This window comes from Notechis scutatus, chromosome Z (genome assembly GCF_049901735.1).
Source record: "Notechis scutatus isolate UNSWTSFEM ecotype Mainland chromosome Z, rNotScu1.2, whole genome shotgun sequence".
Lineage (NCBI taxonomy): Eukaryota > Metazoa > Chordata > Lepidosauria > Squamata > Elapidae > Notechis > Notechis scutatus.
In genome coordinates, this window is record NC_142025.1 from 51387749 (window position 1) to 51412711 (window position 24963).

General features: G+C 38.3%; 1 protein-coding gene across 6 annotated transcripts in view; it reads left to right on the forward strand.

The window, feature by feature from the left end:
• CDK14 (cyclin dependent kinase 14) overlaps nt 1-24963 on the forward strand; it is a 262489-nt gene that overhangs the window by 212456 nt on the left and 25070 nt on the right. The window contains exon 15 of one of the 6 annotated variants that reach the window (XM_087946056.1): nt 7269-9482. The exons of the other annotated variants lie outside the window; for them this stretch is intronic. The gene's annotated coding sequence lies outside the window, so the exon portion shown is untranslated. Of the gene's footprint in view, nt 1-7268; nt 9483-24963 lie in introns of those variants that run through there. 6 annotated transcript variants of the gene reach the window in all.

Sequence of the window (24963 nt, forward strand, 5' to 3'; positions counted from 1 at the left end):
TTTTAGTAAAAGATATTTTATGTTACTACATCCTATGTTTTGTTTGCTTGTGTATGTTTTTAAAAAAAAATTAATAAAATTTGTCCAAAAAAAAAAATCTCATGTACAAACTTTAATTGTCTATATTGAATCAGCTTTGATTTTATTCTGTAATATAAAATTAAGTTGCTAATAAAAAAGGCAACAAATACCTAGAATATAGCAACATCTTCAGGAGAGCAAAATATGCAACATTGGCAGCATGATTAAAAAATCCTATCCCTTTAAGCATTCAATTGCCAGGGATCTTCCCTGTGTTCAGCTCAGGGGTGGGATTCAAATTTCTTAACAACCAGTTCTGTGGGTGTGGCCTAATTTGTGGATGTGGCTTGGTGGTCATGTGACTGGTTGTGCATGGCTTGTATGTAAATATTATAAACATTTTTTTTTATAAAAAAGAGCAACTTTTACTCAAAATCAGCAAAGCAGGCAGGCACATTGAATTGTTCATAGAATCATAGATTCACTTAGAGATCTGTGTTTCTGCCATCTGCTACCTGAATCTGCACTGAATAATAGAAGCTTCAGGCTTAGTTCTGCTTTTAGATTAGCTAGAAAGCAAGAAATCCAATGTTTTCCTGCTTTCTACCTAATCTAAATCTTCTGGCACAGCAGAACAGCTGATGGAAAAATAGCAACTTAGCAGGCAAGTTTGATGGTACACATGCTAGGTAAGAAGTGAGTGGGCGGGCCCAGCCACTGGCGCGATTTGCCGGTTCTCCGGCAGATAGAATCCCACCTCTGGTGAGAGTACGTTTTGCACACGCGTGTAGACCATTTGCTAAAAACCTCAGCTGTGCTGCCCGGACAGCTGACAAGCGCTGTGCACGAATACGCAGCGTTTGAAAATCCTCTTATTTCCTACTTTTTCAACCTTAGCTGTGCTGCGCAAAGCAGCTGAGGTTGAAAAAGCAGGAAATAAAGGACAACCGGTTCTGTGTCTGCTGCTCTTCAGAGCTATAGAACCGGGCTGAACCGGTAGCATCCCACCTCTGATTCAGCTCCTAAAGACAATTTAATTAGTTACTCAGAAGTTAACTCATTTTATCAGCTCCAGAAGGCTTCCTTGACAATGATTGAATACATTTCCCAGATCTGAAACACATGGCTTGGCTCAAATTTTCAGATGGTTTGACAGAAGACTCACAGAACTGGCTTGATAGAGAAAATTTATAAGTCAATCATAGTTCTCTATTTGATATCAAAATGGTATCTACCATTTGGATCAACATCTTTGTTGCTTAAAAATAAATATCCACTCATAAATCTGACTTCTCAAATTTTTACAATTATCAGAACTTCCAGAAAAAGCATTGTAACCAAATTGCTGCACTGTGGCTTTTCTGAATAATTATTAGCCTTGGGCTACAATTAAGCCTCGGTAGGAAAAGAATTTCAGACAAAGACCCTCAAGTTAAACATGCCAGAATTTTTAATTAAGGGAATTTAATGAATTATTTTAACCCAACTTGGTATTAGATCAGCTTGCAATTTCTAAATAGCATTACTGTGTTTTGATGTTCCTACATAGCTGTTGTAGTAACAAATACTCATTATAATATAATATAATTATAATATAAGAACCTGACCCTGTGAACCTAGACCATTATATCCTTTTGTTTTTTATGGAGAATCCAAAATAAGTGGTCCTTAATTTTCAGTGACTGCCTGTCAATTTTTTAAATTAAATAATATATAAATATTTTATTTATTAAAAATGTGTGAAATATAAGTAGCAGATAACAGATAATCAGAGTTTGAAGGGACCTTGTAGGTCATCTAGTCCAACAACCCCCCCCCATGGGAAACCCTACACCATTTCTGACAAATGGCAGTCCACTCTCTTCTTGAAAGTCTCAAGTGATGGCGCTCCCACAACTTCCGAAGGCAAGCTGTTCCATTGGTTGATTGTTCTCACTGTCAGAAAGTTTCTCCTTATTTCTAGGTTAAATCTCTCCTTGTTCAGTTTCCATCCATTATTCCTTGTCTGGCCTACAGGTGCTTTAGAAAATAGCTTGTGGCAGCCCCTCAAATATTAGAAGACTGCTATCATGTCTCCCCTGGTCATTCTCTTCACTAGATTAGCCATGCCCAGTTCCTGTAACAGTTCTTCATATGTTTTAGTCTCCAGGCTTTATAGAGTGGTATTAGTACTTCACTTGATCTCAATTGTATCCCTCTGTTAATGCAACTAAGGATTGCATTAGCTTTTTTGGCTGCTGCTGCACACTGCTGGCTCATATTTAGCTGGTTGTCCACTAAGACTGCAAGATCCCTCTCACAGTTACTGCTATTGAGCCTGGTTTCACCCAGTCTATATGTGTACTTTTGTTTTTTCTTGCCTAAGTGTAGGACTTTACTTTTCTCTACATTGAATTTCATTTTGTTAGATACGGCCCAGCGTTCTAGTCTGTGAAGATCCATCTGAATCTTGAGCCTATCTTCTTGAGCCTGTCTTCTTATTCCTGCCAACTTAGTATCATCTGCAAATTTGCTAAGTTTCCCTTCTATTCCCTCATCTATGTTGTGAATGAAGATATTGAAGAGTACTAGGTCTAAGACAGAACCTTGTGGCACCCCACTGCTTACTTCCCTCCATGTAGACTTAGACCCATTAAGGACTACTCGTTGAGTACGGTTTGTCAGCCAGTTGCGAGTCCATCTAGTGGTGGTGCTATCTATTCCACTTTTTTCTAGCTTACTAAGAAGTAGGTGGTGGTCTAAGAAGTAGGTTGTGGTTGAATGCCTTGCTGAAATCTAAATATATTATGTCCACAGTATTTTGCTGGTCTACTAATTTAGTCACTATGTTGAAGAATGAAATAAGATTTGTTTGGCATGATCTATTCTTAACAAACCCGTCCTGACTGCTAGTTATTACTTTACTTGTTTCTAGATGTTGGCAGATCTGTTTTTTTATTATCTTCCCGGGTATTGATGTTAGGCTGATTGGTCTATAGTTTCCTGGATCTGTTTTTTCCCCCTCCTTTTTTGAAGATGGGAACCACATCTGCTCTTTTCCAGTACTCTGGTAGTTCCCCGGTGCGCCAGGATTTTTGAAAGATATGGTACAGTAATTCTGAGATGACCTCTGCCAGCTCCTTTAAAACTCTGGGATGTAATCCATTAGGCCCCAGTGATTTGTGTTCATCAAGATCAGAGATGTTCTCTTGCTATTTTTTTGCTTATTTTAACTTTTGTTTCTGGTCTGTCTTTTACAGTTATGTTTTTGGTGGGTTGAGCTATAGTTTCTTTTTGCGTGAAGACCGATGCAAAGAATGAGTTAAGCAGTTCTGCTTTCTCTCAGTTGCCTGTTACTTCCTTGCCATCTTCTCTCTTTAGTGGACCCACTGTTTCCTTGATTTTTTTTCTTGTTTATTTTTGTTCTTGTTGTTAGCAAAGATAACCAATTTACCAGTAACCAATTAAAAACACATATTTTATCTTTAGTATGCCCCTTGTTGTTAGGATTCAAGAATAAATGCAAATGTAACTTGTAGAATATATGAGAGGTTAGCAGCAACACTATGCTTGCTCAAGACTTCTGTCAATGAATGCTTTAATCAGTATTACTGACATTAATACTTTCCCTAGTTTCATTAAATAATTTTATTCTTTCTATGTTAACATTGCTAAATAATGTGCAGCATTGATGATACTGTTATTTGATCTGTAGCCATAATAATAGTATCTAGTTTAGGTGTTTTCATTGCCATAGAAAGGTAGTGTACAACTCCCCTCCTTTTAAAACAGGGCTCTCAAACTCCCAGCCCATGGACCAGATGCGTCACGCACTGGTCATGCCCATGCCTGGTTTAATGAATGGGGGGGAAGTCCCGATACATCACGTGATGCCGCTGTGACAACATGAGTTTGACACCCCTGTTTTATAATTTATATGTGGAGGAATTGTTTGTATATGTGTGTGTATAATTGTTTGTGTATAATAATCTTTTTATCTCATTTTGGAAATACAGTGTTGTTTTGGACTAACCAAAATTTTTTGTACTAACTGTTGACTTCTATATCTTTCTTCTCTTTCAAGATAGTTTTTATTATAAATCCTAGATTTGAGTTCTGCCTTTGTTTCGATCAGTACTGATTTTTTGAAGTTTCACCAAGTGAAAATATTTTTAAAAACCAAAGGATTTTTTAATGGTCATATTGGCACTGTATTAATAACATCTGTGCAGAATTTAAAGGAATGCTTCTTTTTCTTTTTCTAAACTGTATCCTAAATGACTGCTCTTGAGTTTAGAGAACCAAAGGTGAATTTTCCTACTGTATACTATGATCCACTCTAGAATAGCAGGAAATTCCCATTAAAAAATCTTTTTGATCAGTTAATAATCTTTCTAGGCACAGAAGCAGTTATAATTAAAATGTATTGATAATCTGGAATGGCGCTGAAATACATTGGGGACAATGTGTTAATAATAGTACTAAAGAAGAAGCAAAAAAAGAATCTGAATGATTCTATTTCTCCCACAGACTACCTCTCTTTTAGGATTAATTTATCACATGATCCCATGACTAGTCTTTGTCTACAAAAGAGGGAGGCTGTGAAACCATTGAAGGAGAAAACTGAAGTTAACAAAGCAATGGGTTTTAGTTTTGACACATAGACTGTAGCCTATGGCGACAGCAAGACCATTGTATGGGATGATAATTTATAGCAGTTTGAAAATTAAGCAACTTTTACTTTTGGTGGAGTTCTAGAAAATAATATTTGCTTTAAATAATTGGAACTGTGGTATATACAAAAATAAATTTGGTATATATAAATTTTGAAAGTATTTATAGCTGATATATTGTGTGTAGTGAGTGAAGCAATTCATGAAACAAAGGAAACTAAACACCATAAAGACTAACACAGTTCAGCTATCTGATAACTATGCAACAGTCACTGTGTTTAATAGGGAATTAAATGTTCTTAGCTGCAGGGAGAATCTCTTCTCTCAGTGAAGATATATTTAAATAGAATTTCAATCAAATTTATTTTATTAGATCAAATTATAATAAATTATTTTCTCATTAAATTAAAATAATGGTAACCATCTAATTTTATGAAGAGACACATGCAATTCTGAATCTTAAATAAAAATACTTATTATCTTTCCATTATAGATATTTTATAATGAATCATAGGACCTGCATGTAATAGGCATTATAGTGAATTGGTTCGAGACATCCAGAATATGTTGTTGATTTTACAGTAGTGGCAAAGAAGAAAAAAAATCTACTCTAATAAACAGTTTGCACTAGCTGATGGAAGTTTTATATCAGTAAGAATTACTATGTCTATACACAAGTTATGTTTTGTGATTCTGATACAATTGTAAACTCTGAGCAGCATTTGGTTTCTCTGTATATTTTTACTATTATATTACTTGGTAAACAAAACAAAATAATACCCTTATACTTAGTAAGATGAAAGAACAAGTAGATTCATTTCATTCTTTTAAAACAACTGTCAAGTGATGTAAAGACTTCATATTTTTATTGTAATTTCTGTAAAAATTTTGTCTTATTTTTAAATTTTTATTGCCACTTTTACTATGGACTTTCCAAGTATATTGAAATTGCTTAATAATAACAGAAAGGATATATAATGATAATGATCCTGCGTCTAGCTAACATTTTATGTATTTTCTAATTTAAAAAAATTGTGCATTTTACAGGTGTGTGTATATGAGAGAGAGAGATGATTTTTTCTCCTATACCCACAGCTTCCCTGCAAATCTGCATAATAATGTTTAGCCTCAAATATTAATACCAGCATGCTTAATTCACAACTTAATTTTGTAAAAAAAAACCTAACCATTTGACAACACAGCTTTGTGAAAACTGCATATTTGATAATGACAGAGAAAGAGATGTATTTTTGTATTTATGTGGCAAATTTATTTGTTTTGGTTTCAAAACCAACTCAGGAATGTTGCTTTGACATGATTTCAAAATGGAAATAAATTCTTAATTATAGCGATTCAATTCTGTCCTAATTTTCCCACCAGTTTTTCCATGTTTCTGCTGCCCCGAGACTTAAAATATTCTCATTAGGTAGCTGCAAAGGCAACTTGCTTGCCTATTCCCGCATTCTCTTACTAGCTTTTCTTTTCTTTCTATTTCTTTCTTTTTTTTCCTTTGCCTTGAGAGTGACTGTGAAGATCATTTGCTGGAATGATTGGCAGGTTAGAGGATTCAATGAGATGAGTTCCTCTTAGTGCAGGTCAAAAAGGCTAGTTAGCAAGAGCTGTCGAAAAATGCCAGCAGCATTCAAAATGGGAAATGTCATGACTTCGAGGCAGGGGGTGCCACCTGGAACAGAAAGCCCCCAGCTCATTAGCAAGTTACAGGATGCATGCTTAACTGGAGGGAGCAAGAAAAAGGAAAGATAATGCCCAATTGAGAAAATTATTGTGAAGTGGAATTGATTTCATGTATAATTTGTTTATCACTAGAGGGTACAATTGCTGCCCATCTGACATATGCAGAAGACTGTGTGTGAAACAATTTAGCATAATCTCTAGGTTGAGCTCTGGATTTAAAGAATGCAAGTTTATTTCTTGCAAACTGGAAATGATTGGGTCATGTTGCATTAATTATACCTGACATACTCTCAAATGGTTTATCTTGGCAGGTGAGGCAAGTCAGCACACATTTGTATATATGTCTTGCATTCATTATAAAGCAGGAAAATGTATGGATTTGTGCATCTGATATTTCCCCTCATTTTGGCATAGCTAAAAAGAAAAACACAACTGACAGAGATGGAATAAAACAATTAAAGATGACAGTTCCCGAATATAATACCAAATATCTTGTCAGTCATTCCTATCTTATGTTTTTTAAGAGTATGTTTGTATTAAATTTGGATATTAATTGTTATTGCAGACAATGTTGTAATAGCACTAATCTAAATTGAATGTGTTTATATTGACTATAAAATTTAGTCTAAACAAAGTGGATAGAGTGCTGATCATATATCAGACAGAAAGTGAAACACTGTTCTTGAATTGCCAAATGGAGGGCTTACATTTCAGATCAGTTGGCTTTCCATCTCCATTTCCTCGATACTGAAAGTATCTCTCTCTCTCTCTCTCTCTCTCCCTCCCTCCCTCCCTCCCTCCCTCCCTCCCTCCCTCCTTCCTTGCCTCCCTCCCCTCCCCTCCCTCCCCTCCCCTCTCTCCCTCCCTCTCCCCCTCCCTCCCTCCCCTCTCTGTATTTAGAATGAATAAAAGGGATTTTAACTGGAAGTATCAGTGATTGACAATGTGACTGAATAAAATCATGTGCTCCATCATTGAGCTGTAGCCCCTTCTAGATGTTTTGTTATACAGTGTTGGTTATTTCCAGTAATGCAGAACAACAATGGAGATGACAGCTTTCCGCTTTTGTGTCAGAAGATTTATGTGTTTTGCAAAAATGCAAGAAGAAAATAATGCACCTGACTGCAGAGGATATGGCCAGCCACATAAAAAGTTTATTAGTCAAGAAACCACATTATTGTGGTCAAGGCTTAAATATAGATGAAGATAATGTTTTTAAAAGTCTGAAATTGTATTGTAATAGGCAGCTTTTTTCATCAACATGGATAATTCATTTGTAGCCTCTATATATTGAAACTTAAAATAAGATTGTTCTCCCATCTTTTTAAAAAAATTCTTTGTCTTCTAAGAAGAGAGGAAAAAGTTGTTGGCAATTCCTCCTTGCAATTGCTCTCTGATGGCTTTTGGGAAAATGTCTACCATCTTTGAGAAACTTGATGAGCAGACTAGCATGTGACATGCAGTGGGAAGAAGAAGTAAAAAGTGGCATTTGCTTTTCTCTACTTTCATTCACTTCCTTCTTTGGGATTCCTTCTGTTTAAAGTAATTTTTCTTCTGACCTGCTGATTCATTCCTACAGTTGCAGTTCTGCCCTCCTTTTCTTTGTCAGTTGAAATCTTATAATTGTATATGTGTCATTGTTTGCCTCAATTCTTCTCCTGATCATGACATGTATGTTTGTGCAGAGTGCATTACAACAGTGTTTCTCAGTTGGCAAGTCATGTACGTTTGGTGGAATACAAATCCATATATTTGGGGATAAGAAATGTGAGGCAACCTGTCTCCATTTAAGTGCACTGAGGCAGGGTAGCTTGCTGGTTGTGGCCAAATCAATATCATTGCAACAGCAAAAGGGGTTGCATTTCCCTATTACATCTTTTGAGTGTATAAGAGAACAAATATTGCATGGAGGATGCACTTGGGGAGCTATATAGGGAGATGTTTCTAGCGATAATCACGGCTTGGATAATTAGGTTAGGCCGTTAGGGAAAGGGTGTCAAACTGGATTTCTTTGAGGGCTGGATCAACATTATAGTTCTTCTCTGCGGGCTGTCCGCGTGGGAGATGGGACAGCCACCTCTTGCAGCACCCTGCTGGGCAAAACAGGGCATGGGGGAGCCTCATGCACCCCCCACCCATTTTGGCTGCCAGGCATGACCTTTGCTATTTCCAGGCTGGCCCCATGGGCCAGATTTAAGCACCTCGTGGGCCAGATCCAGCCTGTGGGCCTTGAATTTGACACCCTTGGGTTAGAGTTTGTAGAGATTCCTTTCTTCCATATGAATCAAACACAAACTTCACTCATTGTATTACAGTATTCTACAGTGGGCAACATCTTACTTGTTTTCAATGATATCTACAAATACTGGTAAAATTTATTAAAATTATATTGCCATTTTATGAAATTAAAACTCTATACCCGTGGTGGCGAACCTATGGCATGCGTGCCAGAAGTGGCATGCAGAGCCATTACTGCCGTCGCCCAGAAAAGGTCTACTGCGCATGCATGCACGCTGTCCACCAGACAGCTGATTGTTGGGTATCTGGCAAACATGCACGGTGGTGCAGCAGCGCACAAGAGACACTCGCACATGCGCAGAAACATGCACTCGTGGGGGAGGTTGCACACGCATGCACCAAAGCGCACAGCATGGGTTGCGCACGCATGCGCAGGAGGCATGGGAGGCATGCACATTGCCTTCTGGGTGATGGCACGTGAGCATGAGCAGACAAGCGCGTGCACAATTATCGGCAAGGGAGCCCAAAAAGGTAAGCAGTGGTAGATAAAATAGGGTTAGATAAAATAGGGTTTTAAATACCCTTATTGGCAAAAGTTATTTTGTTCAAATCTTGGCACAACGGAGGTTCTATAATAAAGTGGTTGATGTAATATTAAAAGTGAAAGAGAATAGGTTACTAAATTATAGTATGCCCATTGAAAGGACCTTTATGTTTAGCTCAGCCACTACGTTCCAGCCTGGATTAAAAACAGGGATATCCCTGGGTTGTTTTAATAAGTGACATGCAGAGACAATGAGATTGAGTCAAATATCTTGGAAATTGTAGAGTCCTTAATACTCTTTGAGCTTGATTGTTTTGCTTGCAGATATTTTATTAGCCTAAGAATATTACAGATGTTATCTAGTTAGGTAACAAAATGTCTACAAGCCAGCAAACCAACCAATTTCAGAGAACACCAAAATCTCCATAGTTCAACCCTCAGCTACTGTACATATATTCTCTTCTATCACCTTAGTAACTATATCTTGAACTGGGGACATTTTATTATCATTTTTCTTATTTCAGGTATGATATATTTGGGCCGTTGGATTTCACAATTATGTTGTGGAATGTCACAAAACACCATTTTGTGCCCATTGCTTTTTATTAATAATATAATTTTCCTGGGGTAGTCATCAGATTTTGAGCTGAGTACCATCAGTATGCTGATGATGTTCAGATCTTTAATCCATAATTACTGTATCACAAGAGTCTGCATTTTATGAACCAGTGTGTAGATACATTGATAGGATAGATGAGGCCAATTAATTGAAACTGGATTCTAATAAAACAGGGACCTTAAGAATGGTTCTGAACTGTCCGGTCTTTAGTATTTTTCTAATTGTACACATAGTTCTTGATTTACAACCAATCACTTAGCAACCATTTGAAGTTATAACCAACTCAAAAAAGGGGTGTTACAATCATATTAGAAGTTCTGATGATTGGATCCCATGCATGGTCACATGACTGCACTTTGACCACTTAGCAACCCAGCTGTATATATGGCCATTTGCAGCAAGCTGCAGTAATGTGAAGGGAAAACCAGGACTACTTCTTTTCAGCAAAATAGTACCCAAAGTGAACCATTGATTCACTTAACAATCTCTGTGTTTGGTTTACTGCTGCAAAAATGTTTTAAAAAATTGAGTCAATCATATGAGTGATCCATCTTACAACTATTATGACATATGAACCATAATGGGCAGACTCCATTCCAGCAGTATGTCAAGGACTATCTGTACTCTTATCAGTACAAACAGATATTCAAATTCGGATACTAAGGGTCACTGGTAATTATTAACTTCAGGTGGGTACATTGAAATTGACCTTTCCTGCACAAGGGATACTTTCACTATTGTGATGACATCACACGGTATTATTATATTGAAATCAAGATATGCATATCCTTGTAGATTTTGAAGATGCAGTGATCTAGAAGTAGCTATGTATATATACATAGTTCAGATAGTTCAATGCTGGCATGCTTGGTCTAAGATTATGATTATCATATGAAGATCCTAATCTTCAGGGCACCCTAATAATTCTTTCTTCTTTTACACTGTAAGTAATGTTTCTATTATCCAGATTTATTTTAGAATTAAGATTATCTTAAATACTATCATCTTCCAGTAAATAAATGAAATTTGAATAACACTGGAAGGCATAAATAAAAATGAAATTAAATACCTTTAAAAATCACCCAATACGAAAGATCAAGACCATATTAATTGAATAGAAATAAAAATATATAAAATTCTTATTGAAAAGCTTACAAAATAGACATTTGGCCATTTTAATAAACCCAGTGAAAGTGGAAAATATAATTATTTGAAAGTGATATTAGCACTGTTAGAAATTATGGTTCTGTCATTGGTTGTTATATTTTATTTAATGCATGGCATGCAATGTGAGGGAAATCTACACATGCTAGACCAGAAGTCCCCAACCTGTGGTCCATGGCCTCACTTGAGTGGCTGGCTGGTGTATGCATGCCCCCAGCCCACTCATGCAAACATCGTGGGGCTCATTTCCCCATTAGTGCAAGCATTGCAGGCACTCGGGTCTCACTCACATGAGCATAGCAAGCACTTGGGAGCTGGGCAAGTGCATGGGTGCTGGTGGCCACAGTCACACAAGAATTCTGGGTGCTCTCATCCCCACTCGTGTGAGCAACGGGTGCTTGCACACGTGCCTACCACTCCCACAAAACCATCCCATCTTCTCCTCTCCGTCCCCCCTTGCACCACAGCCAACCCAGGGAACACACAATGCAATCCTGGTAGCACTGATGAATTATGCTTTTTGTAAAATACATTTTATCCTCTGTCCCATCACTCACAAATGCCAGTTCAATTTTGTATTTATGAAATGCGAGATAAGATTTGTTAGTCTGGATAACGGCTTTGTTTGGGATCCATGTTTTTTGTGCCATGGCAGATCTAAAATGGTGGCCAGGAGGGTCTTTTCACAACTGCAGGTTGTGCACCACTTACACCCTTTCCTGGACCAACACAGTCACTACTCACAGTCACTACTCACAGTCACTCATGCCCTAGTCATTTCCTGTCTTGATTATTGCAATGCGCTCTACATGGGGCTGCCCTTGAAGAACATCCGGAAGCTCCAGTTGGTGCAAAATGCAGCAGCCTGCATGATTTTGTGCAGACCGTGGTGTGCACATGTTTCACCTCCTGCGAGAGCTGCATTGGTTGCCGATTTGCTTCTGGGTGCAATTCATGGCCCTTCATGGCTTGGGACCAGGTTATCTGAGGGAATGTCTCTTGCTGGTCACATCTACCCGACCGATTAGAGCGAGGAGGCAGGGAATGCTGCGTGTCCCATCTCTGAGGGGATACACCTGGTGGGACCCAAAAGAAGAGCCTTCTCCGTGCCTCTCTCTGGAACATCATTCTCCCAGAGATTAGAATGGCCCCCTCTCTAATACTCTTCCGGAAGGCATCGAAGACCTGCTTCTGCCAGTGGGCCTGGGGAACCTAGAGAGGGATAATGCCCATCAAATGGCTTGTGTGATCTGCTGTCATTGGGGTGGGGGTGGGAGTTGATGATTTTTAATTTATATTTTTTTCCAGATTTTATTCTACTTGTACTTTATTCATTTATTTGATTCTTTTTGTTAGTTTTTATTGTTTTTTATTTTAAATATGGTTTTAAATTCCGTAAGCTGCCTCGAATCGCTCATTGATCACTCATTAATCTATCATTGATTGATCAATGATCATTAATTGTTCAGAAGATCATTGATTGTTCATGCAGACAATTGCTATATGTGATGCAGTTACTCCTTGACTTATGAGCACAATTGGAACTATAATTGCTGTTGCTTAGCAAGGTGGTTTTTAAATGGATTATGCCTGATTTTAGAATCATTTTTGCCAGAGTTGTTACGTTAATCATGTGGTCATTAAACAAATCCAGCTCCCTCCATTGTCTTTGCTTGCTTGGAAGTTGGCTGGAAAGTTGCAAATGGCGATCACATGACCCTGGGTTGCTACAACTATCATAAATCCATGCTGGATGCCAAGTGCCTAAATTTTGATCACAGGATTATGGAGATGCTACAACAGTTATAAGGATCAGTTGTAAGTCTTTTTTGGGGAGGGGGGCAGTTATAACTTCAAATGGTCTGTATTAGTTTAAATCTAGGACAACCTGTAGTGAGCTAGTGTTTTTTAATACTTATGCATCATAGAATGTCTAATAAATTGGGAAGAAATAGCTGAGTAATAACAGAATAAATCTTATTATTGGAAAAATATCCAATCTAAATAAACAAATAACTTCTATTTATTTATTTAACCTTATATGATTTATCACAGTGTCTACAAGTGATCTTTTACTGTTTCTTCCTAGAAAATATGTTTTAAAGTATGTTGTCTGTGATTTTGTAGATAAGATTACTGATATGTTACATATTCATTATGTTTATATAGAAATAAATGTACATTTTCAGATATGCATATTGGAAAATGATAGCTTTATTTTGTTGCCAAATGTTTGTGGCACAGATCTTTTTTTCTAGAAGTAGTGCTTCCTGAGAATTTCTGGAATCATGTTGTATTTTATTTTTATTTATTTTATTTCACTTATTTGATTTGTCAATCGCTTATAAGATAATAGGTATACCGTATTTGCCGGTGTATAAGACGACTTTTTTGCCCTGAAAAACATGCCTCCAAGTGGGGGGGTCGTCTTATACGGCGATAGTATATAACAAAGGTCGTCTTATACGCCGGCAAATACGTTGTTGTCACTCGGTGCAACTTGCGAAGCCCCTTCAAGCCCAGCCGAGTCTCTCTTCCTCCTCCTCCCCCACCCACCCACTCCGCTTGTGCGAGCGGACAGGCAGGCTCCAGGCTTTTCCCCCATCCTCACCTCCTTCCATCCCCCTCCACCCCCCCAGTGGCAGAAACTTCGCCGCACGTGGGGACGAGTGGAGGGGTGGGAGAGCAGCGACGCAGCTCAAAGCTGAGAAAGCGCCATCCTTGCTTTGTGCTTCGGGAAGAGTTCGTGTTTTTTGTTTTTTTGTTTTTCTCCCAGGAATGGGATGCTGCTCGTCACGATTTTCTTTGGGAATTTTTCTCTTCCCGGTTTCAGCCTTTGTTCGAATCCTCCCCCATTCACTTCTGGAAAGGATGCTTGTGTAACTCTTTTCCTAAGCGTTGCTGGGGTGGAGGGGGGCAGTGTGCAGCGTGAGCGAGAGGCTCTTTTCCTTTCTCCCTGAGCGCAAAACCGTCTGCCTTCTTCTCTCTTGGACGGACCGAGCAAGCTAATAAGATAATAATAAGATAATAAGATAAGATCCTAAGCGCGTTGTGGAAACAGATCTGGATCTCATTGGAGAAAGGTAGCAAATGAATGAACTGGACTTTTGGCAAGTCTCGGGTAGGAACTCGATGCTTTCTGGAAAGTTAGTGAGCAGGAAAATAGACATCCTTTCCGCTTTCTCCCAGCGTGGGTATTTCATTATCCCTCCCTGTAAGAAGTAACAACCACAAAGCCAAGTGGAAAAAACGATGCGCAGGAAAAAGCCACAGTAGGAAGCAAAGATTTCTCCCCCCCCACCCTCTCTCTGAAATAATTAATGTCGCAATCAGTGTGGTGCACCCTTGGAGACAAATTGGTTGGGGAGGTGGAAAGATATTAAGAAACAACTCGACTGTTTTTCGTCCAGTTTTATTTTTATTTATTTATTTTCCCTGAAAAAGCAGATCGCTCAATGGTGTCACAAAGAAAGGGAGAGGAATTGAGTGCCAGCCTGAGAAAGGCGAAAGCTGCCTCTCTAAAGCATTTTGGTGGCTTTGTAAGTTTGGGGAAAGGGGCGGGGGTGTCAATCAAGAATTATATCCAGAATATACCCCAAGTGTTACAACTTAGCGTATTTGCCGGCGTATGACTTTTTGCCCTGAAAAACATGCCTCCAAGTGGGGGGTCGTCTAATACGGCAAGTATATAACAAACTCTATATTTTGAGTGGAAATGTTGGGGGCTCGTCTTATACGCCCAGTCGTCTTATACGCCGGCAAATACGGTAAGTATATACATAGTTATGAATACATGAAATGGGTACATAAGAAAATAAAAGAAACAAGAGGACAGGGACAGTAGGCATATTGGTGTGCTTATGCAGACCTCTTAGGAAAGGGGTGAGGTCAATAGTAGACAATCTAAGGTTAAAGTTTTTGGGGTTTGGGGAAGAAACCACAGAGTCAGGGAGAGTATTCCAGACATTGACCACTCTGTTGCTGAAGTTGTATTTCCTGCAATCAAGTTTGGTGCGATTAACCTTGAGTTTGTATCTATTGTGTGCTCTTGTGTTGTTATGGTTGAAGCTGAAGTATTCATTGACAGGTAAGTCATTGCAATGTATGATTTCATATACCATACTTAGATCAGACCGAAGACGGCGTAATTCAAGGTTTTCTAGGTCTAGAATTTCAAGTCTGCTGGCATAAGGTATTCTACAATGAGTAGAGGAGTGGAGAACTCTTCTTGTGAAATATTTCTGGACTTTCTCAACTCTGCTAATATCAGATACGTAATGTGGGTTCCAGACAGATGAGCTGTATTCGAGTATTGGTCTAGCAAATGTTTTGTATGCTCTAGTTAGTAGTGTGATATTACCACAGAAAAAGCTACATAAGATTAAGTTAACAAGTCTTAATGCCTTTTTGGCTATGTAGTTACAGTGGGCTCTAGCACTTAGATCATTAGAGATGAGGTCCTTTACAGAGCGTGGATCATCAACAAGGTCTTGACTATTCAGCTTGTATTTTATTTTCTGATTTTTTTTGCCAATATGTAAGAGCATTTATTTGTTGAGATTTGAAGTTTCCATTTGTTTGACCATTCTGATACATAGTCAAGATCTTTTTGAAGGGTAGCAGTATTGTCTGTGGTATTGAACAGCTTTACATAATCAGCAAACAGAATGCAGTTGCTCTTAATATGATCACAGAGGTCATTTATGTAAAGTATGAAGAGAGTTGATCCTAGAACACTGCCTTGGGAGACACCACTATTGACAGGTACAGAATTTGATAGGACACTCCCAATTTTGACCATTTGTTGTCTGTTTGACAGGAATGCTTCTATCCAGTTATGCAGTTGTCCAGAGATACCATAAGATTTTAGTTTTAGGAGTAGTTTGTCATGTACCACTGAATCAAAGGCTTTACAGAAGTCTATTGCTTTGCCCTGATCGAGTTGTGTAGTCCATATGTTTTTGCAGTGTAAGAGTTGCAGATTGAAAGATAGTTTTTTTTCTGAAACCAAATTGTTTATTGGAGAGTAGGTCGTTTGTCTCTAAGTGGACGATAATGGATTGGTTAATAATTGATTCCATGACTTTACAGGTGATGCAGCATAAGGAGATTGGTCTGTAATTTTCAACTAGGCTGGGGTCTCCCTTTTTGAAGATGGGGATGACCGTGGCTTGTGACCATAGGTTAGAAAAGGAACTGGTCCTGAAAGATTTTTCAAAGATTATGCTTAGAGGTTCAGCTAAGGCAGTGGATAGCTTTTTTAAGAAGTAGGCACATATTCCGTCCGGTCCAATAGATAGAGATAGTTTTAGATTGCGTAGTGCTTTTTCAATATTGTCTTCTGTAAAATTGATCTGTAGTTTTCTGTGGTTTGGCTAGGAAATACTAGGCATGATCCATTGCTATTTAAAAATACTGAGCCAAAGAATGTGTTAAAGATGTTGGCTTTAATGGTGTCGTCGTTGCAGTCTTTACCATTAGTTCGTATCAGGGGTGGGATGGACCTTGAGTCTTTTAGTTTGTTGTTTACAAAATTGTAAAATTGTGGGTGGAATTGGTGCGTAGGAGGTTTTCCTCTTGTTTAATCTGATAATTGGTGCATTCAATCTTTATCTGGTGGCATAAATTTTTGTATCAGCTTTTGAAATTGGCAACGTGACCAGATTTGTTTTTCCGCCAGAGTGATCTCTTTTTGGATTGAAGTTTCCTTATTGTTATGGGTAATCTGTTTTTTTTTGTTTTGTTTTGGGAGTTGTTGTTGGTACATATAGTTTGATGACTCTTTTGACTTCAAGTAAAAATATGTTGTAATGGTCTTCAACAGTATTGCATCCAGTGAATAGAGATTGTTAGGGATATACACCCTAGCAGAATGTGCAACGGCAGTCTAGCAGGCAGGCAGATATGTGAGATAATAACGTTGTTGTAGCTTACACTCAGTAAGACAGATACACTGTGCAAGTTAAATAGTTTTTTATTCCAGCAAGAGTTATAGCATAGTCAAAACAGTCCATATATCATACACTAAGTTCAGTCCATCCGGGGGTTATTCAGTTTGCAAAGTCCAGTGTCGAAAAAGAGTTCATTAAACTTACAATCAATCAGTCCAGTGATATATCTCTTTTGCAGTCAGAGATATGAAGAAAAATCAAACCCCTTTTCTTCTTTCAGCAAACACGCAGTTTATCACCATCAATCCTTCATTGTCAGCATTCCAGTAAAAGCCGAGCAAACAGTGAGCTCTCTTGCTCCCTCTTATGGTGATTTTACAACCGCACCCAAAAACTTGGTTTACAGTTTAAAGTGATACATACACTTAAACTCACTAACATAGTTTATATATTATTTTACCCAAACTAAGTTAGGTAACCAATGTTATCCCTAACATTCTCCCCTTTTTGGGTAATATAATAATATATATATCTATTTACAATTTTAACCCATAGTTTTCACAATTTTCCTTGTGCGTTACTGCACCTTGGGCTTTTGTAAATCCATCTGCAAAATTTTCTTCAGTTATGCAGTAGACCAATCTTATCAGACCATTTTTCACAGATTGTCTAACATTCAAATATCTAAGGTCAGTGTGCTTAGATCTAGTCTTTACAGCAATATCTGTAGCCAACCTTATGGCTGCTTGATTGTCCTCATAAACTACAATGGCATCTTTAACAGTTACTCCCATATCTAACAACAACTGTTTATACAGAATTAAATCAGTACATAATAAAGATAAACATGAAAATTCTGCTTCCATTGTGGACATACTTATATGTTGCTGTCTAATTGACCTCCAACCAATCAGTGTTTTACCTAATAATATAGCCATGCCTGAAGTTGATTTCCTAGTTTTTATATCTGTTGCAAAACTTGCATCAGCATATGCACTTAAAATCAAATCATCTTTTGGCTCTAAATACAATGCATAGTGCATTGTCCTTTTAAGATACCTTAATATATGCTTTAGCGCTTGCCAGTGACCTTCATTTGGTTCAGCATTAAATCTCGCCAATTGATTAACGCCATAAGCAATATCTGGCCTTGACCAATTACTTATATATGATAAACTACCTATTAATGATTGATAAATAGTCTTATCAAATTTTGAACTTTGAGCTTCAGTATGACAAAATTCCTGACTCATTGGAGTTTTTGCCGGTTTACAAAGTTCCATTTTATACATTTTTAGCAATTGGTATATTTTATCTTCTTGTGATATCTTAAATCCACTATTGGTTTTGTTTATTGTCAATCCTAAATACTGTCTTATTTCTCCTAAATGCTTTAATTTTATCCTCTTACTTAATAATGATATTATCTCAGTAGCTTCATTATTAGTCTTCGTTATTAAAGCAATATCATCTGTAAACAACAATAATAATGATACTATGCCATTAGTCTCTCTCTTAAATAAACATGGATCAGCTAAACCTGCTTTAAACCCTATATTGTTTAATTCCTTTACAATATATTGGTTCCATTCATAACCAGATTGTTTCAATCCATAGAGACTCTTTTTCAGTTTCCAACAGTCATTATTATTATTTTTTATCATCCTTTATACCTACTGGTTTCCTTAAATATATAGTGTGCTTCAATGGTGCATGCAGATAGGCAGTTTCTACATCTAAATGATTTATAATATAATTTTTCTTAGCTGCCCACACTAAAGCTGCTCTCAAGGTTATTGCCTTTAAATTTGGTGCAAATACCTCATCATAATCACATGCAGTTTGATTAAATCCTTGAGCTACCAACCTAGCCTTATGGGTAACAGTCCCATTTTTACCAGTTTTTAACTTAAATATCCATTTGCAACCAATGGACTTTTCACCTGGAGGTAATTTGGTATTTTCATATACTTTCATTTCCTTTAATGAATTTAATTCCTTTTCCATTGCCTTTTGCCAATTCTCCTGTTCCTTTGCAGGATACATCCTAAGTTCTTCAACACTAGTTGGAACTTTACTAACTTGGCAAACTACACTTGCTTGATACCTATCAGGTGGTCTGGTTACACATTTAGAACGTCTAGGTATTACAGGGCTTACAGGTGGACTTTCATGTACTACCTGTTCCTGATTATCTATTTCTTCCTGTTCTGGTATTTCTTCCTGTTCTGGTCCTATATGCTCTTCATGTACTTCCTCTTTAATTGTACTCTTCTTATTACTGATTTTTTCTGGTCTTTTGTAGGTTTCTATAATTACTTCCTTACTTGAATCTTGCTCCAGTTTTTCCCATCCTACATGTTCTAGGAATTGTGCACTAGCGCTACAGTAAACTCTAGATGTACCTTTTTTCCAGAATCTGTATGATCTGTGATTAGATTCATAACCTACAAAGAATAACCTTTTAGCCCTATGTTGCCCTTTCTTTCTCAATTGTGTAGGGATATGTACCCATGCTGGTGCTCCAAATGTGTGCATGTAGCTTAGGTCAGGTTTTCTGCCATGCCACCGTGTGAATGGTAATTCACTTGTTGTTGAGTTAACAACATTATTCAATATATGATTACCACACATTATTGCTTCTCCCCACAAAGTTTCAGGTAATCCTGAATCTGACAGCATACTACGAGCCATTGCTTGTAATGTTTGGCCTCATCTCTCAATAAAGGCATTATGTTGTGGCCTATATGGTGCAGACTTTTTATGTTCAACACCTGCCATCTTCAGTTTATTTTGGAATTTATTGTTTGTAAATTCCGTGCCATTATCAGTGATAAGAGTAACTAATTTCCTTTTAGTTTTTCTTTCTGCGAATTTAAGCCAATTAAAGAAATTTTGATAAGTTTCAGTTTTGCTCTTCATTAGATAACAGAAACCATATCTGGAATAATGGTCCATTATACTTAGTATGTACCGAGCACCTCCCACACTTGGTTTTTTAGGACCTATAATATCAGCAAATACTACCTCTAAAGGCTCCTTTGTTTTAAATCCATTAACTCTATTTGCTGGTACCACCTTGCTTTTCTCTTGACTACATATATTGTAGTGCAAATACTTACTGCAAGGTTTCAGTTTTATACCCTTAGATAGTTCTACTGTTTGTTTAAGCATTTTAAAATTTATATGCCCCAAACGTCTGTGTAACAAATGTATGCACTCATTATGAGGTTTAACATTATCATAAACTGTGTTAGCCACCTCTAAATTATCATTTAACACATACAATTCACCTCTTAAAGTTGCAGTAACTTTTTTACCTTCTTTTTCAATTATGCAATTGTCTCCCCTAAAGGTAATTACATAACCTAGTTTAACCAAAACTCTAACCAAAAGCAAATTAAACTTAAGTTGAGGTACATATAACATTTTTACATTTTCTTTTATGCAAGAACAATATGCTATACCTTCACCTTTAGCCTTAAGTTTCCATCCATTAGCTAACGATATCTGCTGTGAACTCGTGGACATCTTAACAAATCTTTTCTTATCTTTCGTTATGCAGTGCGATGCTCCACTATCTAACACCCATAAATTACTATTCACAGTTTCGTTGCTATACATGGCTAACTCTATGCATTCTTTATCCTTTTGATGCATTTTAGCATTCTGGCTGGCTTTTTGGCTTTTTGCTTTCTTGCAGAATCTAGCCAAATGTCCTTTTCCTCCACAATTAAAACATTTTCTAATTGTATACGCTGACGAAGATATTTTCTCTTCTTCACATTGTGGTTGTTCCTTCTGAGTTGATCCCTTTCAAGCCTTCTCCTGGCTTCTTCAATTAATCTGCCAGTAATGTCAGTTAGTGTAAGGTTATCTTTTGGCAGAACTTCAAGTGAAGTTACGTAGTCATCGAAGCTCTTATCTAACGAAGACAAAATTATATAAACTTGGTGTAATTCAGTGAAGATAAGTTCTTTTTCATGCAGTTCTTGAAAAATTCTCTTCATAGAGTTTATATGATTTAGCATGTCTCCATTCTTTTGAAGATGTGTTCTAAACAGCTTCCGTGTAAGATTTATATGTGCTCCTACACTGTCTTGAACATAAATCTTCTTTAAATTCTCCCAACATTTCGCAGCTGTTTCTTCTCCACGAATATGGACAAGCTGCTGGTCAGATAGTGTCAGTCCTATTATACAGAGAGCTTGCTCATTCTTCAATTGATATTCTTGTATTTTCTGGGCATCATCCTCATCCTCCGGATCCCATGCATCTACTTCTGGTGGGTTTTGCATTATATTCCACAAACCTTCTCTTCGTAGAAGTAAGCTGCATTTCATAGACCATGAAACATAGTTTGTTCCATCCAGTTTGGATATTAGAGACAAACTTTGTAAATTGAGTTGTGCCATCTTTCTCTGGATATTAAACTATAATTAATAAAACACAGCTGTCTGTTTACAGTGTTGTGTTGCTACACAAACTCTCACTCACAAGCCTGTTTATATCCTGGTTAGTCTGACTGTGCACCTGGGCCCATAACCAGTGTTAGGGATATACACCCTAGCAGAACGTGCAACGGCAGTCTAGCAGGCAGGCAGATATGTGAGATAATAACGTTGTTGTAGCTTACACTCAGTAAGACAGATACACTGTGCAAGTTAAATAGTTTTTTATTCCAGCAAGAGTTATAGCATAGTCAAAACAGTCCATATATCATACACTAAGTTCAGTCCATCCGGGGGTTATTCAGTTTGCAAAGTCCAGTGTCGAAAAAGAGTTCATTAAACTTACAATCAATCAGTCCAGTGATATATCTCTTTTGCAGTCAGAGATATGAAGAAAAATCAAACCCCTTTTCTTCTTTCAGCAAACACGCAGTTTATCACCATCAATCCTTCATTGTCAGCATTCCAGTAAAAGCCGAGCAAACAGTGAGCTCTCTTGCTCCCTCTTATGGTGATTTTACAATCGCACCCAAAAACTTGGTTTACAGTTTAAAGTGATATATACACTTAAACTCACTAACATAGTTTATATATTATTTTACCCAAACTAAGTTAGGTAACCAATGTTATCCCTAACAGAGATTGCCAATCAAGGGATGAGAGATCGTTGTCTATAAGATCATAGTTGCTTTTTTTTAAAGTTATAATTGGGGATTACGTGGTTCTGATGATTTTTGTGTGGGCGTATGTTGAGACAAAAGTCAATCATGTTGTGGTCACTGTTGGAAAAGGGTTCTTTAGTTTGTATTCCATAAATTAAATTCAAACTATTGCAGAAGATGAAATCGAGACACTTGTTAAGTCTAGTATTGTTGGTTACTAGTTGTTCCAGTCCCAGATTTGTAACAGCATTGTAGAAGGTTGCGTGTATGGGTTCAGTTGTACATTCGTTTAGGGTCAAGTTAATATGAGGTAGATTGAAGTCACCAAGAAAGATAAAAGCGTGTGGGCAGAATGTTGCCCATGTTAGTAGTGAATTTAGTTTGTTTATAGGTTCGATGTCATAATCAGGTGCTCTGTAATGTAGTAAGAATCGAAATGTGATATTTAAGGATAGTTCAGAGACGATGGTCTCAGGAAGAGCAAGCTCCTGGGTAACTTTGATGTTTTTTAGATGTAAGGACTTTTTATAGAAGATAGCAACACCACCTCCTCTACGAATTTCACGATCTGACCAGTAAACTTGATAGTCTCTTACTGTGGTAATGGAGTCAGGGAGAGATGCGTTGAGCAATGTTTTACAGACAAATATGATGTTGAATTTAGCCGTATTTAGTAAGAGGAGAAATTCAGGTATTTTATTCACAAGGCTTCTTGCATTGAGTAGCTTGCATTTAAGGCCAACAGTAGTTGGAATTGAGGTAGTTGGGGCGGGCGTGCCTAGTCTTGCGTGATGGTGGATTGGTTGAGGTAGGGTTGTGGTTGAAGGTTAAAGCTGAGTTGCGGGTTGTGTGACTTACTTTTGATAGTCAGCACGGTAGTCAATGTACAGGTCCTTCTCTCCATTGTCTAGACGTTTTTTGAGTTCAGTGCGGAGTACATGGGAGCGGGCACGTTGCTGTATGGTTAGGTCAGGGCAAGAACGGAGGTTCTTATGGTTGCTTTTGGCAAGTGAATTTATAGTATAAATGAATTTACGTTTGCTTGATTCATTTTTGCAAATGATCCTGCAGAAGCGTGGGGCCACAGAGCCGTCTGTTTTTGAGCTCTCGGCCAATGCAGGAAATGTCAAGTATTTCATCAGGGGAGATGGTTGATGCTTGATAATCACTGATGATGTTTCGGACAGTTGTGATGTCATTTTCATTTATGTCCTCTAGACCAAATAAGATGGCATTTGGAAGTTTCCGTTCACGCTCAACAGCTTCTCTGATGAGGATTGGGATATCATTATTTGTCTGATTTATGTTTTTTTGTGGATTGGGCTGTGGATTGGGTTGTGGTTGTTGGGTGGAGATGTGGTTTGTAGCTATTGGATGTTCAGGTTTTTGCGTTGTGTCTTTTTTTTTTCAAGGTTGGATAATCTTTCTTTTAAAGCATCCAGGGATGCTACTATGGTATCAGGGGATGTTATTTGTGTTTCTATGGTATCAACTCTTTCAAACAGATCCAGTTTGGGTCTGCATGATTTGCAGAGATATGGAAACTCATTGGATGATTCTTGTCATGCCCCTGGTGGAGTCTGACTCTGAGGAAGAGGAGGATCAGCCAACAGGGAGTGGGAGTGTGGCTCCAGAAGTGGTGGAGGAGGCTGGGGAAGGGCAGAGGCCAGCTGAGCAGTAAGAGGAGGATCCAGACCCATCCATCCTAGGTCACGCAGGGAGGAGAGGAACAGGGAAAAGCGAGGTCTACTCAAAACTTTACCAGACTTTAATATATGTTCTGGGTTATTTTGAGAGACTACGGGTCATCACAATTCTAGGTATTGAATCATTTGTATTGAATATTTGGAATCATGGCAGTTGTTTGGAGAAATTTCAAAACAAATTAATGGAGTTATTTTCATTTGCAATAAACTACAGGTCATCGCATTTTGACTTGAGTCACCCCTTCAACTTATTTTTGCTTTTTGTGGGGTGACCATGGATCAGCCCAGAGCAGAGATTGCCTAGTTAACCCAGCTAGTGGCTCTTTTGACTGCACAGGTGGCACAAATGAAAGCTGCCCGGCCACGTCGAAAATGCACAGTGGCAGTGCCAGATAAATGTGATGGTTCGCTGGCCCAATTTCCAGCATTTTTTGTGCAGTGCCAGCTTTACATGAGCTTTCGGCCTGAGGACTTTTCAACTGACCAGGATAAGGTGGGGTTTTTGATTAGTTTGTTGTCAGGCTCTGCAGCACGTTGGGCGACGCCTCTGCTGACCCAGCCCAACCAGGTGTTGGACAATTACACTGAGTTTTGCCATCAGTTTCAGACCATGTTTGAGGACCCTGTTCGAAGCCAAACAGCAAACAGACATTTGAGAGAGTTGAAGCAGGGACGTGACTCATTCATGGATTATATTGCTAGTTTTTGGGTGGTTGCTCAGGATGTACAATGGAATGAGGCAGCACTATTAGACCATTTCCATGAGGGTTTGGCGTCAGAGTTCCTGGATGAGTTGGCGCGCACTGAATGCCCTCACCCCCTTCAGGAGCTCATGCATTTGTGTCTTCGTATCGATGCTAGACTTCAGCAGCGATGGGTGCGACGATGGACAGAGACCGTATCTGTTTCTAGCAAGATGGCGCCCTATCTCAGAAGCCTGAGTATACCTGAAGGAAGGATAAAATCTTGCCCCGGACGATGATTCCGTTGGAGCAGTTTGCAGCCACCGAGGAACCTGTGGACCTTCGAGTGAGGATTCAGGAGGTGCAGTGGCAGGACCCATTTGTGACAGCTCAACGTCGAGAATTGGATGAGAATGGGAGGCAAGAGACTCCTTGGGCGTATATTGGGGACCTGTTGCAGTTCCGTGATCGCATTTATGTGCCTGGAGATCCTCTTCGTGGGCTTATCCTACGTCAATGTCATGATAGTCCGGTGGCAGGACACTTTGGGGTGTTCAAAACACCACACCTCATCTCTAGGACATTTTGGTGGCCGAGACTTAAACATGATATGTCGGGATATGTGGTGTCCTGTGAG